Below are 18,275 nucleotides of genomic sequence, written 5' to 3' on the forward strand. Positions count from 1 at the left end.
GCTATTCCCAAAAACACCAACTTAGTCCAAACTGTCAGACGATGTCCTCTCCGAAAAGGGGTACAAGCAAATCTTGGTGGGTTTTAGTCATATCAGACTCAGCAGTGAGGTAGACACTATAATACATCCTTCTCAGTAAACTGATCTAAATAGCACAAATGTAGGTGGAAAGTCTTTGGGGTACATATGGTGCCAATCAGAGAAGTGCTGGCATAGATGTTCAGGGCTGACAATAATGGGTAGGGCCAAGAATTTTTTGCTAAAATGGAGCAAAAAGTTTGAGTTGGATTGTCCTTTTTGGAGCAGGACCTATACTTTGAGCGTTCAACTTTACATATACTTTGCCGCTTGAGACGCCGCGTCTTTGGCACAACAGCCATTTAATAGTTCCTTGTCGTTGGGTCTGAAAATTCAGCCGGCAATCAGCACGATAGGCACAACAGCCATTTAATTTTCTCTCGGTCCTTGGAAAGCAAGGTGACGTCTAGTTTGGAGTTCTTATTTGAGCCAGCCTGACGTTTCCTGCTTCTTTTGAGTACAACCAGAAACAGTTTGATCACCCTGACGAAGTTCTTGTCTAAAAGAACGAAACGCGTTGGCTGCTTGGTGCTTTGTTTTGATTCAAATAAAAGGAAGAATAAAGAAATCTCAAATATTTCCAACATTGGATGGACATTTAATCATTGTTTTTTGGATATTTGGTTTGGTGGTGCAGCCCACAGTTGGAAAAAAAAATATCTATTAGGGTACCCCTTGCATTTCTTCTCCACACAGTCGCAATCTCAATGTTTAGCTGTTTCCCCAAACCTAATCTCTTTCCGAACATCTTTTCCTAAAATTCAGTACCGGGAGAAGTGTGCATTTTGAAACACAAACAAATTTATCATCGAAATGTGCCATATAGGTAATCCTTCCCTTGTCAAGATGGAAAGGCCCTTCTCCTCCAGTAGAAAGCCTGGGAAATCAGCCCCAAGATCAATAATTCATAACTGCTCAAGAAACTCATGCGAATGTCTAAAGTCTAAAAAAAATAAACTTGAGGCAGAATGGCGGTCAGAAATTCACAGTGGTAGGGTAGCAGAGGAAAAGCAATGATCACATTAAACCTGTCTGGAACAGTGCAGTCCACCCAGCTGATGCAGAGCAAACTGTTTACTTCTCCAAAGATGTTCCTATGGCTTATAAAATCTTGCGTTCTTCATGTTTTAGGGCAGGGATAAGATGTCTTTTGCACTAAAGTTGACACAATTGTGCTCGGACCTCTGAGTTCAACTCCCCTTGCAAACTGTTCAAAAAGACCACCAATGGCTCCAGAGGGGCTTGGAGACACTGTCTTCAGTCCAATGGGGCTGCTGTAAGCAGCCCGAAAGATTGTATGCACTTCCTCTAACCAGGACTCCTATTCAGTATGTGCAACAAGCCTCTGCTGCAGCACCTCTAGTGGACTGCTGCCTATCCGAAAGAAGCTATCTGAATGATTGGATGAGGAAGAGCTTGAATATTTTGCTTCAGTTACCCCTGGATAGATTAGCCTGCCTATTGAATGCAAAGCATGGCCCATGAGTACCATCTGAGTAGAAGAGTTATATGCCTTCTGCCAAGCAGGCTGTGGCTGTGCTTTGTTGGAGAGCAGCTCACACCATCATAGCAGAAGCCGCCTGAGGCACAAGGCAAATCATTGCCACTATGGAGAAATCACTGCACAGACTGGCGGAGCTGCCCTGATCTCTTCGCTTAAGCATGCTGAGATCTTCCAGGAGGAACTCTGGCTCCCACGGTTGTGAACTCTTCCTCCTCGATCTCTTCACACTGGCAAAGTCCGCAGATGTGATGTGCTTCAGAAAATCTCTTCACCTTTGACAAGTCTATCACAGAGCATATGTCCGAAGAGAAAGCAGTCATAGGCCACTGTCAGGTACAGAATCTCAGCAGGCGTCAAGCACGCGTGGACCATCCCATCAGCCCAGAGAGAAAGACGCAACAGGGAGATAAAGAGAGGGGTTCGGACACAGCCGGAAATGCAGTGTACCAAATAATCCACTGTTATCATCGTCATTCATGATATGGATCAGCAGCTTCAGGTAGTTCTGCGTCTGTTTCACCAAGTCCTATGACTAGTACTTGTTCCAGTCAATGTTCAGAGACTTTGTCAGGCAGTCAGGAATACTCAATGGAGCATCTACATAATCCTACTTCCAATTGAATATTTGCCCTTCCCCAAATTAGTCTCGGTCTTTGTAATCTTTAGAAATTCACAAGCTGGATAAGGAATGGAGAGGAGAGTGAAATCTGTATAGCACTGAGCTTTGTCAACCTTCCCCGAAGATTTCACATCCAGACCAAACTTAACTTTTTTTGTTTGCACCATTAAATCATAAATGTATCTGATGGACAGGTAGTGAAGATGTCATGGCCGTGGACTTTATCAAACAGTTGGGCATCCCCATTCCTGCTCGAGTCCTCCCCAGAAACTTCTTCAGTATCAGCCCATGCATCTTCAGAGCCTCCTTAGAAAATATCATTGTACCCTGTTCGTCCATAAAGCTCATCCTATCCGGCAAGTGTTGCTGACTGGCAAACATGTTTACCCTTGCACAGAATGACTGGGCAGACAAGGTAACCACGACATCTGGCCATCTTGCTGCGATTGACGAGGTCCTGCAGTTTACTGATGTGCACTGTGCTTTCAAACGGGTCTTTGTCGTGAAGAGAACTTTCATACTCCAAGAAGACCATCAACCGAGGGTAGTGACCACACAGCTCACCATTTTCATTGAAGATCAAGTTGTAACAGTAATCCTGACTAAACAAGTCCAGGCACCGCTTCTCAATGCTATCCACCTTGGTCCACTCTTCCTTGGTTCAGTACTGGGCTTGGCTGAACTCCTCCAGCACCTCGGCCAGCGCCCTCTCTTCAGGGCCGAACCCCAGGTTGTGCTGGGACCCGGCTATGGTACCATGCTGTGGCTGGTCCTCAGTGTGCACTGCCCATGCTGTCCTCTCCTGCAGTCGCTCTCACTCAGGACAGGGGTTCACCACCACTACCATCCAATTGTGAAATTATTTGCAATCTACTAGTTAAAATCGGGGTTACTTGAGCAATGCAGTCAAACTAACTGAGACCATACTAAATTGCCCAATCCACTCATTACCTCCTCTGGAGAAAAAAAAGAAGTTGGCACAATCAAGAAAGAAACTGAAATTTCTTTCATGTCCTAACACTCATGGATGTATTTATGTGGCATCTGTACTTCTTTAGTCAGATTTAGGTCTCCAGTCCACTACAAAACCACTACTTGTACTTCAATGTCTTGCATTTTAGTTGGTATGGCACCACAAAGGATAGCTGACACATTTCTGGTGGTACATGACTCATTGTCAGGGAGTAGGGGTAGCAAGCCTTTTTCTTACATTTGATTTGCCTTACACATAAGTCAAGGTTACCTTGATGTGTCGGACTCCATACAGTGAATATATAACTTTTTTTAGTCTGCTAGAGTTGTGCTCCTTGTCAAAACACAGCACTGACTTAGCACAGCACTGCTCGGTTGGTCTTCATATTGTCAAGAGAGCTGAATGCAAAAATACACGCTGAGTGAATGAAGCATGAACTGGTTGAGTTGCACATCTGTGACTATTGATGGACAATTGCTTTTATCTCTGATAATGTGTAACCCTATTCAACCGGATTACAGAGGTTCCCTCTACCACTCTTCTTAGATACTGGCTTCAGCAGGGCAAGTGGAAGTCCTCCACCTATGTGGTTCCAGTCTGTGGGGCTTCTTCACAAGGGCATTTTGGAGTTCATAGTACTTCTACAGGACTCATTTACATGTCTTTATGAATGTCTCCAAAACATCTAAAATGGGGGAAAATGGCAAAATGTGGTAATATTCGTGTGTAATGAGTACTGACAGAAGGGCTGTGCCCCTTGTCAGACTTTTACTAATAGGAAGAAAAGCATTTCAGGGCAGCAACATTTTAAAGATATAATGGAGTCTTGGATAAGACATACTGGAGACCACACTTTGAAATACCTTTGAATTTAACTACCTATTTTGTTCTATTTCAAACCCTCATGATGTAAAGGGATATTGAACTTTCAAAAACGGCGTGACTCAAAAAAAGTGGAGACTTCAAGTTGTGGTAAATGATTGGGGCTGAGACGCAGGTAAGCTTGAGAACTTTAGTCGAGATAGAGACGAGACGAGAGCGGACTCTTCCAAGCTGGTCAAGAGAAATAACTGTCTTGGAAGAGAACACTCAACTTGAACAAAGACATGGAACACATAGCAAGATACATTCTTAAAACACTATACCGCAAAGCATGTACTATACAAGTCTTAACGCAACATTGAGTAAATAAAGACAGAAACAAAAGTAGAGGTATACAGAGAATGGGGGGTCTTGAGATACAGACACTGACCGAGGAGAGAGAGAGAGAGGGAGAGAGAGAGAGAAGAGAGCGAGAGAAAGAGAGAGAGAGAGAGAGAGAGAGAGAGAGAGACAGAGAGAGAGTGAGAGAGAGAGAGAGAGAGAGAGAGAGAGAGAGAATGTACTCTTTCCTAGCGGATCCCCATGGAACCATGGAAGGTGGGTTCCTGGGCTATTGCCTACTTCGTCTATGCCTTAAAACGTTTCTGTTTCAAGGCAGCTTCTCAAAGGCATATAAGAGTAAGTGAAAGAGTTCTCACAAATTCTTTTGTGAATCGACCCCATTTTTGTTACAACCGATCCTAGGTAGTGGCATTTATTCACATGTATTTGATCGCAAGAGCACATGTTCCACCTACTGTTGTATTCTCTGTGCGATGGGCAATGTCAACAGAGATAAATAAATAACAAAAGCTGCCAAACGCTGCAAGCAATTCAGATATTACTTTCTAGAAGAGCACCACGCTAATGTCCTACCCATTATTGCTTTGTAGCTCTGCGAATCTTAGGGCCTTATTTATGAGGCCTTGCGTCAGTTTTGCACTGCTGTTGTGTCACTTTTTGTGACGCAACGGTGGCGTAAAACATGCCCCCTGTCGCGTCCTATTTACAAAGTGATGCATCTAAATAGATGCGTCACTTTGTAAACCCCTGCGCTACATTATACCTCCTTCAGGTATAATGGGCCTCATTTATGAAAAGTGACACATCGCTGCGAGAAAACAGCGATGCGTCACTTTTCATTGCACCCTCCTTGCGACACCAATGAAGCGTCATATTTACAGTATGACGCATCATGTCGCGAGGAGTTACAGATACGTCAGTATTGTCAGTATTTCTGACTTATCTGTATGCGCAAAAATGACGCATTGCTGGAGTGTGCCACAAAAGTGACGCAACTCCAGCAATGGGTCATTACACATGGGCCAGTCCCATGTGAAGTGTGCCTGCGTCAGTCTTATGCCTGTCGTGAGGCAGGGGTAAGATATTGATGCATTTGCGTCCTAGAAGTGGCGCTAATAGATTTCACTGCGTCACTTCTATGACCCTTTTTTGCGTCGGAACGCCCCTACTGCATACATTATACCTGGCACAGGTATAATGTGACGCAGGGGTTTACAAAGTGACGCATCTAGGTAGACGCGTCACTTTGTAAATATGGTGCAAAAAGGCTCACTTTTTACGCCGCTGGTGCGTTACAAAAAGTGACGCATCGGAGGCGCAAATGTGACACAAGGGCTCATAAATAACCCCAATGTATGCAGGGGGGGCGTTCTCATGCAAGTAAGCCTCGTAGAAGTGACGCAGTGAAATCTATGAGATTTCAGTGCATCACTTCTAGGACACCATTGCGTCACTATCTTACGCCTGCCTCACAGCATGCGTAAGACTGACGCTGGGGTTGCGTCACTTTTCTGACACATTCCAGCAATGCGTCACTTTTGTGCCTACAGATACGTCAGAAATACTGACGTATCTGTAACTCCTTGCGACATGATGCGTCATAATGTAAATATGACGCATCCAGCATGTCGCAAGGAGGGCGCTATGAAAAGTGAGGCATCGCTGTTTTCACGCAGTGATGCGTCACTTTTCATAAATGAGGCCCTTAATGTTTTAGACTCCACCTGGCTAACAAGTAATAATGAATTTTTCCTCACTTATATGCTTTTTTTATTTTTATGTCACAAAACTGCCTTTAAATTCAGCCAAAAGTATTCAGCATCAAAGATGTGTTCGTTTTATCGTATGACTGGTGCAGGTCGGTCACCAACAAAATTATCTTTTTTGATGTGAATATATTTTAAGATTATTAAACATATGATTCATGTTACATACATTTATAGATTCTATTTCTTATATCCTAGTTTCTCTAATTCTCAAACACTTGTCTGCGCTGTTATTTAAACCTGATGACGATGCATAAGAATGTTTCTGCTGGTTTTGTATTTAATTAAAAAAATATTAATGTTAGCAAAATATTTGTTTTCAAACTAAGGGGCATATCGGCAACAACCGGCGATAATTATCGCTAAGCACACTTAGCGCTAGGATAATTATCGCAGGCTAGCGTGGATTTTTATCGCTGAGATAGCGTGCTATTAGCAACGCTTATCTCAAAAGCGAAAAAAATCCTCACGCTAACTGCCTAACGTGAGATTATCACTGGAAACCCAGCGATAATCTCACGCAATGTGGCGTTAGCTTGATGATAGGGACTCACAAACTTAGCCATGATATCCGCCTTCCATAGGATATCATGGCTAAGTCAGTCCTGAAGCAGGTGTAAGGAAAGTAGCGATAACAGGGGTTATCGCTACTTTTCTTGCCGCTATGCTTCATAGCGTGGGGCTTGATGACAGGAGAAATGTCGCTTAGCGACATTTCTCCTGTCATGTCAGGTCAGGAACGGCCGCTTTGCATCTCAATAGAGATGCAAAGCTGGCCATTAGGAATTCCTACGCTAACGCAAGTTTTCACGCGTCAGCGTGAGTTTGCTAATCAAGCGATAAAATTATCGCTGCTTTTCGGCCGAAAACGGCGATAATTCTATCGACTCGCCTTGCTGATATGGCCCTAAGGGGCATATTTACAAGCTGGCGATCAAAAATTATCGCCGCTTTTGCGGCCGTTTTCGGTCGAAAAGCGGCGATAATTTTATCACCTAATTAGCAAGGCCACGCTAACGCGTGGAACCTTGCTTTATCGTCGGGATTCCTAACGCCCAGCTTTGCATCTCTAATGAGATGCAAAGTGGGCGTTCCTGACCTGACATGACAGGAGAAATGTCGCTAAGCGACATTTCTCCTATCATCAAGCACCACGCTATGAAACATAGCGGCAAGAAAGTAGCGATAACCCCTGTTATCGCTACTTTCCTTATGCCTGCTTCAGGACTGACTTAGCCATGATATCCTATGGAAGGTGGATATCATGGCTAAGTTTGTGGGGCCCTATCAACAAGCTAACGCCAAACTTTGTGGGATTATCGCTGGGTTTCCAGCGATAATCTCACGTTAGGCAGTTAGCGCTAGGATTTTTATCGCTTTTGAGATAAGCGTTGCTAATAGCACGCTATCTCAGCGATAAAAATCCACGTTAGCCGGCGATAATTATCCTAGCGCTAAGTGCGCTTAGTGACAATTATCGCCGGTTGTTGCTGATATGCCCCTAGTAGGTAAAACCCTGTTAGGTTTTACCTTGTCCGCAATAACAGATTGTGGCTCGTTTCATTAATTGAAAAGCTGAAACTGTAGTGTGCCTGATTGTGCAATAAAATGCACTAAGTGGATTGTACTCACTTTACTAACTTCAGTGTTCTGCACGCCCATCCTAATAAATGCAGTCTTATAGGCCAGGCTAGCAAGGTATCAAGAAATCGGGCGAATATATTGAATCCATCCTTTCCTACTGCATGTTGCGATATCATGTATTTTCAAAACCTGGAAATAAAACGTGAAATGTGTCCGCGCCACCGTCACCTGTAGCATCCGCGAGTCACAGGGATGAGGGGAGCAACACATCTTTCAAACATGTGAATCTAATCAAAGAGAAAGGATCTCTTTGAAGATTTTGATTTTCCGATACTCGAGAAAAGATGTTTTCTGCACTGAGAAATCTTACTTGAAAGCTCCTGTTACCCTGGAACACGAACGAGTGCATCTTTTATTCATGCTATCTATAGAAAAAGCCATATTTGTAGGCAGGGTCTCAGGAAGGCTCCCTTCTTTGAAGAAACCCAAAGTAAATTAGGGTCAGGACGTTTTTGGTTGCTAGGGAGTCACTAAACTAATATCACGTGGAATGAAATGCCAAAGTGTCTGACCAAGAAATCGAAAACGAGGGCGCTGTCTCAAGCATTATTTTCACTCCATGATCTCGGATTCCATCATTTTAATTCTTTTTGTTATTATTTCTATGCAGGGCCAGTCGGTGCCAATGTATTCGAAATGCATTGCCTATGTTTGAAGCAATGTATTTTTAACTACTGATGTTCATATTTTGCTAGCACTGTTTATCTCCAGCTCAGCTCAGTTTGGAAAAGTACAGTAATAAAACACAAAAGGCCCAGTCTACTTAAAAAGTCCTTTCCAAGGCCTTATCCTTTGATTTAGTTTTGGGTGGGTTCCTCCGAAAGATTTTGCTTGTATGTAAAATGGAAGCAAAAAACATATTATAAAAAATAATTAGCCAAGCATTTTACTAAGATCACAATCGTATTGAGGTACTCCTACCGAATAAAGATAGGTGTTTAACTGTCCGTTCTCCTATGTCATTTGCAAAACCGAGTGGCTTATTTACAAGCACTTTGCGCCGCCATATTAAAAGTGACGCACCAGTTGCGTAGGGGGCTTTTAAATAAACCCCCTATTGTTTTGATTGTTGCATTGCAGTGGGGTCCAGTCGCAGCGGTGTGAAAAGGAACTATATTATATAAAAGTACGTAAGGGAGATGACAGTAATATGCCCCATTTCCATCACTTGTGGCAACATGTTGTACCCATAGAAGTACATGCTGTTCAAAAACGTTTATATTGCAGATGCTTACAACACTCAGCCCCTCATGCCAAGTTATGCAGTACAGGAAGCACCGTACAACTGCATGGGATTGTTCCATTACCATGTGGTAAATCCTCCTCAGCACCATGCAATTACAGACGAAACCCATGGTTTGGGGAATTACCAGGTGGGACTGATTTTTCCAGGCGTAAAACTACCCAGAATTCAACATTTCGTGGAGTTGAACATATACATTCACCACCTGCTCTGAGTAGCTGGTAAATGAATGTGGGTAGCTATGGGTTGGGTGGTTAATGTTTTGAGGGGGTGGAGGTGTAGAGAAGGAAAGGAGAAATGTATGCTCCCTTTGGGGCATATTATCAAGCACAGCATTAACATTATCGCCGCTTTAGCGGCAGAAAACTGCCGCTAAAGCGGCGATAATGGCCTTGATAATATGCCGCAGAGAATTCCCATAGAAGCCCAAGTTGACACCAGAACATTGGCTTCTATGGGAATTCTCAAGGTATTATTATCAAGCCCATTATCGCCGCTTTAGCTGCAGCTTTCTGCCGCTAAACCGGCGATAATGTTAACGCCGTTTCTTGATAATATGCCCCCTAGTCAGAAACAAAAATGGAGAACGAGGCTTAGCTCCTGCTGCAGCAAAAGCCTCAAGTAATTTTACCATCCAGAATCACAAAACTGTAAATTCGGGTCTGGTTTGTCCACAACGGGAAAACATTGGAACCACTTAGAATCAGGCAGAGTACAATTCAAGCATACTTTCTTCTGGAAAGAGGAAGCTATCCACATTTTTAATTGGCCATACAAAAGAATACAGAAATTGATTTCATGTAAGGCACACCAGGTGCCACTACTTTATGTGTTCTTGAGCCAGAGATATTGTGCGGTGTTCTGCTTGGCCCCATTTCAAGTACAGCCTGGAGAAATCTTTTCTTTTTGTCAACCACATTTATTGAAAATAATACAAAAGAATACTTATAAATGAGTCTTTGGGTAACTCCCATTTTGCCATTGGTCAGTTGGAATGTTACTCACATGTTGAATCAGTCACCAGACAGAATACATAAAGTGGGGCAACTGGTGAGCTTCGTTGCCAATGTCATTTGCATTTGGATTAGCCTACAGTGAAGACATTGTGGGGCAGATTTACAAGCCCCTTGCGACACTTTTACGCCACCATTGCGTCACTTTTGTGAAGCAGCGGCGTCGTAAACAATGCGCCACCTTGCGACACATTTACAACGTGATGCATCTAGGGAGATGTGTCACGTTGTAAAGCCCTGCGGTATATTATGCTTTTGTCAGGTATAATGTATGCAGTGTGGGAGTTCTGACGTAAGAACGCCTCCTAAAAGTGACGCAGTCTCAAAGAGACCCATATTGAGAAATAAATTAGGTTGATCTCAGGTCTGTCGTCAGTAAACTGCATAACAGGCCCCGCAACATCAGCAGCAGTTCATTGTGTTCTCACTACTGCCCACTGAACCTTCGGTCCCTCAAAGGCATGATAGGAAGCTGGCGGAGAAGCGATAAATCACCATATGTTCTTTCTTTTTTAAGTGGATATAAATTAGGTTCACGGATCCAAAAGAACTTCTTTTGATTGACTGACCCATGTAAATATTCACAGCAGGGCACTGGATACCAGAGGGGCAATGTTTTTTCGGGGTAGAAGTGCATCAGGGAACCTAGTGAGATGGCTCACCACAACATATAGTTACTGGTTGCCTGAGGAGATAAGAGTATATAAGTGACCAATTGAGTCTGTTTCAGGCCTCTCAGATGAAATACTGATGAAAGAGAAGAGGTATTAGTGTAGTTGTGGTCTGATTAACTGATATACCAGACTTCTGACAAATGGAGCGTATGGCAGGACCTTTCCACATATATAGTTGTTCTACGCCAATACAAATGTGGGAAGAGCATTGCCTTGTTTTTGTGACCCCAATACTTCATGAAAGAGGGACAGTTTGTTGTTGTGTCATCTTCCTGTGACCTTCTGGCACCATCAGACTCTGATTGGCTGGAGGGGAAATGGCTCATTGTACAGCAAATCTCTATCTCAAAATTCCTTGAATGCACAGCTGCTTCCTCTTTACTCTCCACTTGGATTTGAGTGCATATATTCAAGCAGCCCCCCTGTGGTATTTCATGAATTTTACTCTGCCAGGGCATCCATCTGAAAGAAATTTGTGGTATTTAATGAGGTTTTTAATGGCTGATATTTTTACTACTGCGACCCCCTCAGTGCTTTTTACAGGTGGCTATTCAAGTGCTCACCTTTTGTCTCAATAGTGTAAGTGTCAACATGCGGCTTCACCTGGCTCTCTTGAGCTACTTTTTTTTCTGAGATCAACATGATGCTCTTCATGTGCTGCAGGTGCTTGTTGCACAGTTTAGCCCAACTTTTTTGATGAAGAGACAATCTAATATTAGACCATCTCTTATTCCCACATTCTCCTTTTCAGTCTTTCCATCAACCTGCAAAACAGCATTGGTTTCCTGTTTTGGAAAATATTTTCTATGGTGATTTAAGGTCTCTACATTGCCCTTCCAAGATTTTTCCAGGTTCAATATATTTTTGATCACTATTGTAAGGCTAGCCTCAGAGTCCCAAAACTAGTCACCCTCTTGCCATCAATGAGCAAATTGTGCAGGAAGTAGCAAGAGTTTCACCTGGGGTGAATAGGATTATCTAACTACCCCTTCATGGAGACCAAGGCTAATCTAGTGTGAATACATCAATGCAACTAGCTTATGTGAAACATCCAATTTGTGGTGACAGCATAAAAGGCAGGATCAAAAATAGATATTACTTATATCACAATATAAATGTAATGCTAAAGGCAGTGATAGAGCAATATACCAAGAAAACTATGGCTCTAATGTTTGCAGAGTTCTAATATTCGCACACTCTATTACATATGCAATGAAAAACACAGAACCAATACAATACAGCACAGAAAAACTATATTAGTAGCAGGTGTCCTGTAAAAGTCAGTGAACAATGGCTAAAACTTGCCAGATTGTGTTACAATGGGAATATCACAGTCTTCCTGCTAAATCAATTACTTTGAAGTAGCTATGTTACATTTAAGCTTCACAACTCTAGAAGTGTGCACACTTATAAAATATTGCAGAAACAAACCAACACATAGTACATTAAGTTCTGATATACCCATAACCATCAAATGAAGGGCACAATGTCTTGGAGTTTGTAGTCAGGAACATTGAACAAATGGGTCTATAGACATTCTGGCTGACAACAATGGATATAAGTCCATCATCACACAAGCTCATCACCTATTATGAGGGACTTTCTCAATCTGCCGCACTGGCCATGCAGTCAGTTGCCAGACGACTGAAACTGCGTGATCAAATGAAAGAAAATAACAGGTGGTTACAAGAGGAGTGTGCTCTCCAGTCATCGTTGCCACTCAGTCTGGCGTGAACTTAAATTAGTGAATCCCAGCAAATCAATGCATTCGCTGGCGTGGAATCTGATGTCCTTCAACAGATGTTTGAAAACATCTGAAGACATTAAGGCCATTCTTTGGGTAATCTGACCATAATCTCTGGTGAGGGGGAGAGAGAGCCTCAAGGCTCTGGGTCAGCAACTCTGGTTTCCTTGTGTTGCTTGGCACCTTCTCCACAGGTGAGTCAGTATCATGGCAGTCCAGCAAAGTTTCAGTTGGGCCTTGAAGCTTAGTTCCACCTGAGAGGAAGCGGAAATCTTCCAGATCTACATCCAAAAGATGACCATTGAGCTGCAGGACAGTTCCAGCTTAGAATTACAAAGTCAATTATTCTCATACTTTGAAAGAGTCAGTCTATTAGAATGAGTCTGAACTTATCCCCCCCCCCCTAGATACAAAGACACATCTACATGATAGCTTTAGGTCAATGCTGATATGGGGTACACCATCATTTATAGTAAAGCATTCAGCCTAGTCATCAATTCTAATGTTCCTAAAGGGCTGTGACGGCAAAGACTGCACATAATCACTTAAACGTTAATAATAACTATGAAGGGGTTTCTCACTGCCTAGATTATTTGGTTTTAATTTAACAAGAGGTGGCTAGTAGAAGCATAATTTATGCACCACTAGACACCACCAAAACAAGAATATGAGGCCACCAGTCAGGGCTTGTCCGGAGGAACATTTCTTGATGTTACAGGCCGTGATGATCAATTTTGGGTCTCCTCTCTCATGGCTTACCGAAATGATGACCCAGAGAAGGACACATTTGCAGTTTGATTGGTCCCTCGGGATCTGAGAAGCACAAACTGTTGCCAAAAAGAGATGGCATGACTTTACAGCGTGTAGGAAGCATTTGCATTCACACATTCCAGATGCAGTTTTGCTTGAAAGAGATAACCTGTTTATCTTGAAGTACCATACATCTGGTAAATTAACAGTATTTGTAAGCAAACGTTTTGCACATTTCTGCAAAGTTGATTTATGGAGTTTAGAAGACAGAGATATGTAACTATTTGTGCCGATAAAGATAATATGTTCTTTAAATAGACAATGCATAATTCTGCCTAGGTGCACAAAATGGATGAAAACATTCTAATTTGCTGATTTATACCAACATAATACTACAAACACCAGACCTTTAACACATAGATAATCTAGTTTGGAGAAAAAAAAATAGAATAATGAGATTGTGATTACCTATATTGCATAGCCATGGTGTAAATTATTAAATGTTTTCTGCCTAACATTCCGCTGTATTTTTAAGCCAAGGCTATTTGCATTGCTATTTGGCTTCCTTTACATAAAACCTAAATTCATATTTTTCACACCTAATTCCTACTGGCTCTGATGTGGTAGTTATTTGAAATATATAGTAAGCCTACTTAATGAACTCAGGAAGGGTGAAAACATATGGCCTACATTTCCAGGCTACCACTCCCCTGAGGTAAGGTCCTACAACACAAAGTCCTTAGACTAGGTGTCCTACTTCAGACCAGAGAAGCATACTCCTGCAAGACAACTAGCAAAAATCACAGCTTGGAGGTGCACAGTTTATTAGGAGTTTCCTTGGAGAGGTGGAAATGAGAAGAAATGGTAAAATATGCAATATGTTTCTTTTGCTGCGGTGAAAGGTTATGTTTAGAAAAGGAACTGAATTACTTCACTGCAAGCCTTTGGAGGAAAGAAATGGGAATTTTATTTTGATTCACCTAGTAGATCAGCGCCAGTAATAGAAATGTTATTACTCATTAACTTGCCCCAATAGACCTATCCAAGCAGAGGGCTTTCTGGAACCAAGGAAAACAGAAGAAGGTTCCTGCTGCTACAAGGATAATTTAGTGAGGTCCTCACAGAGTCCCCTTGAGGCATGCAGCTACTCAAGAGCTGCATCTCCATCTGTGCCTCCTACTTAAAATTCTAGGACTAAAGAGCTTCTCTGAAACCTAGCTTAGAGCTGACTCCCAATGAGAGGGAGCCCTGGTAATGTGAGTGAAGGTTGGTTAACCTGCCTATCATTTGTCCTGTGGTTGCAGTATGTAGACGGACTTAGAAACAGAGAAAATTGAGACTAGCTGAACAAAACCAGTGAATTAGTATTACATGATAATTGAATGTGCCCGCCCTTTGATATTATATCTCTGTGGTGTTGAGTGTAGACCGTCTTGTAAATAAAAGAAAACTTGCTCTTGGCAAACCAGAGGATCAACTAAAACAACATTTTGCTGCCAACCTGAACCAAAGTTGGAGGAAGCAACTTAAAGCCCTGGACTCGTGTCCACCTGAACTGGACAGCCACTTCTCGAGGAATGGACTGAAGAGATCATGGGGAAAAGGGGAAGGGGAAAAAACAACAACCATGAGTTGAAACAAGACCCAAGGCAACCAGTTTCATGGATCAATGAGAAAGAAGAAAAAAGGCAAAATGTGACTACGCCACTAATTCTGTCTTAAAACAATCTGATTACTTGATACACACCATTCATAGTTAATAAACTCCTTTGACTGTATCACGCTGATTCCACGTATAGATACTGGCTATTGCACCTGATTAATCATGATGTCATGGATTACATTATTTATTGGGTGGGGTAATTGGAACTTATTCCAAGATTTTGGGAATTAACATGTGGATGTTGGTGCTTAACGCACCAAAATCTAAATGCTCCAGTTAAGGTGATACATTTGAACCCTGTTAAATTCCAGCTGAAAGTTAACAAACCGTGATGCATTTAGCACACCCTGTAATTGCTGGGTCGTTAAATACCACCCAACTCAGAAGTCCAACTCATGCGCACAGAGGACACAGGGGAACTACCGCCTAGTTAATGGCACTTTATCACAGCCAAAGTTACGATAAACTTATCGCCCCATTCACAAGCTGGTGTTAACAGCCCACAGCACCAGTTTACCCGCGATAGCAGCCACAAAAAACATCCCCACAGATGACCCCCGCAACTATCGCTAATGAGATGCAGAGTTGGCGTTCTCGTGCCCAAAGCCGTGACAAAACCACTCCGCAACATTCTCAATGACCTGACAGAGTTGTGATAAGAACACAAAACAGGCGATAAGGCGTGTTAGCTGCAGGAAAATAACACCTGCTCTGACCTGCTGCTACGTTGGACCACAGCCTGCACCATGAAAGGGGGCCCAGCCCAGTGCCAAACATGAAGAACCACAGATGCCCCCGAGCAACTGCCCATGCAGCACAGACACCATAGAGGGCCACAACACCCACCGATACCACACCCAGGCCCACAACCCCACTCCGGGCCCTCCCCGGCCCCCCAACCCCAGACAAATAAACTGCACACCATCATGCGAATCCGTAAAAAAATAAAACTTTGACTGATGTCGCATAAGCAGGAATACCAACACACATGCCCAGAAAATGGAGAATCAGTCATACAGCAATGCAATCACCAACACAAAACACTATTCAAACCAAAACCCAAACAGCATTCGGATAAAGCCTAGCGGGACTGCACTGGACAATCTGTAGGACACAGCCTGGCAGACAATTTCCAAGAGAAGAAGGAGTGCCATGCCCATAACAGAGGAAAGAGAGGGAGAGAGGGAGGGAGAGAGGGAGGGAGAGAGACCGAGTGAGACTGCACAAGCAGCACAAGGCTTCCCGGGCACCTGGCCCTACATGCCAACATGTGTGTGTGTATCGCTATCGGGACACCATGAGCCCAAGGCCATGCCCCAATCTCTACGCCAAAGCCACATCAAATTCCAAAAATGCAAGTAGTAGTCAGACACAAATCAGGGATGATAGCTTCTTTGCACCAATGCAGAAGGCGGGAGGACACCTGCACCTCCGACCTTGGTCCTGATTGCGGCTGGAACACCCTGAGAGAGATGCCATGTCAGACGTGGACGACTCCCACACGACGCATTGCGCAAATGAACAATCCAACTTATTCACACCCCACGGACAGAAGGCCCTGCCTGAGGTACCCCTGCATGGGATTCCCCTTGACACTCACGGAAACCGCAACCCATTCTACCCAGAGTGGTACACACAATCTAATCATAGCCCAGAGCTGTGGCATATCCTCCACACAACTGCCTCAGTCCAGAAGAGTGCCGGTTCCACAAGACGCAACAACGCAATGTCAGGCCATCCCGGGCACATGCACAACCCCTGTCACGTGGAACAGTACAGTGCATGTATGCTGCATTCACTGGGTGCACTGCCACTGACAGTGCTGCGGATCAGCTGCCGGCTGAGCTTCCGCCTGGCCTACGTCACCTGTGTCCAGCCCTGGTTCCACTGCTGAACATGCACATTCGAGTGGCCCATGGACATCTGCCTATCAAACACAACCGTAGATGAATTGTACTATAACTAATGTCTGCGCCCCCTGTTGGATCACAAACCAGAGTCTAACCGAGACAACCATGCATGGGATGCATTGACATACTGCGTATGTATTGGCAGTTGTGCATGGGAGATTGCACAATTCCTCGTGTGCAGTGACCACATCGAGGCGCTCCCCTATTGGGCTGTGTTGCGGATTGGGGAAATGGTGTGGGCTGAGCATACCTGCCCGGACCAGTTAATGGAATGGCTCACCCTGGTGTTCCTTAAACACGACAACAACGTACTATTGGAACACATTGCACATGAAGCTGCGCTGGCATTCATGGATGAGTAAGTACGTCCCTGCAGCCACATTGGATTGACACCCACAGCACAGGTTCCAACAACTTATTGCATCTTGAGGAATGCTCACATATCCCACCATAACAGAGGACATGTCTGCCATCGTCAGGACTCTGGATGCATGTGCATGGAACTACGCGTGTGTACACACACCTGTGCAAGGTGATGCTAGTCCATGCACGGAGGAACACAGCGTCGTTTTGCAACGTTTCCAATTCGGACACACTGCTGGGGTGAGTGAACACACATGGCAATGTAGGACGACATGTTGAACTGGTCGGACTCTTCCACCTGATCACTGTCAGCAGAGCAGACAATCTACGCACTCTGGTGGCAGAGCACTATGGGCAGATGCCAGACAACACATGACTCATCCAGAACAGCAAGGTGTGCTGAGACCGTTGTCAATTTTTGCCTCACCATTTCCTTAACCTCGACATGTTCCCATGCTGTGTGTAAGCGCCTTAAGCCTGTTCCTGCCTGTTGTGGCCGTTGCCTTGTCCGTACTGACAAGCACATGCCAATAAAGTCTATGCCAATCCACTCGTGTCTAACTGTGATGATTGTTGAATTGAATGTCCACTCGTGTGCCACAATGTTCATCGTCCCTACACAGGGAGGTACTGTCTGACGCATGTAAAATGGGGGTGGCTCCCTTTTGCATTCTCTACCTCTGTGGGCCAGACATTGTAATGGGATAGTTGCTGGCCGACCTGGGCACTTACGTGACTTCTGAAATGAGAGTATGGGGTCCAAAATCAGATCATGTGTAGCTATGTCATGAATTGTAACAGGACGTGGCCACACAGATGTGTGCGTGTAGGTATGCAACGTGAGGTCCGGTTGTCACATGTGTTGTAGGACACTACCTCTGGCCTGCTACCGATTGGGCATTCCTACACATGGCCCTATTCAATACATGTACGAGTGCCTACGTTGGGGGGTTGTGAGACTTTAGTTAATGTGCAATGGGGACACAGCTAGTACTCACCCCCACAGTCATCCAATTGGCCATGTGTCTCAGGGATACACATACGTATAGATGTCAGTTACCAGGGTGTACCTACATGTGCATCTTTGTCCCTACATCCCGCCATACCTCTAAAAGTAAGTGAACATAGTCATGACACATATGTGTGATTTAGAATGTGTTATTCACA

The 18,275-nt window shown here is 43.8% G+C and overlaps 1 pseudogene; it reads right to left on the reverse strand.

The window, feature by feature from the left end:
* Window positions 1–1,198: 1,198 nt before the first annotated feature.
* Window positions 1,199–18,275, reverse strand: part of LOC146831537 (phosphatidylinositol-3,5-bisphosphate 3-phosphatase MTMR14-like) — an 82,539-nt pseudogene continuing 65,462 nt past the window's right edge.

This window comes from Triturus cristatus, chromosome 5_1 (genome assembly GCF_964204655.1).
Source record: "Triturus cristatus chromosome 5_1, aTriCri1.1, whole genome shotgun sequence".
Classification (NCBI taxonomy): Eukaryota; Metazoa; Chordata; class Amphibia; order Caudata; family Salamandridae; genus Triturus; species Triturus cristatus.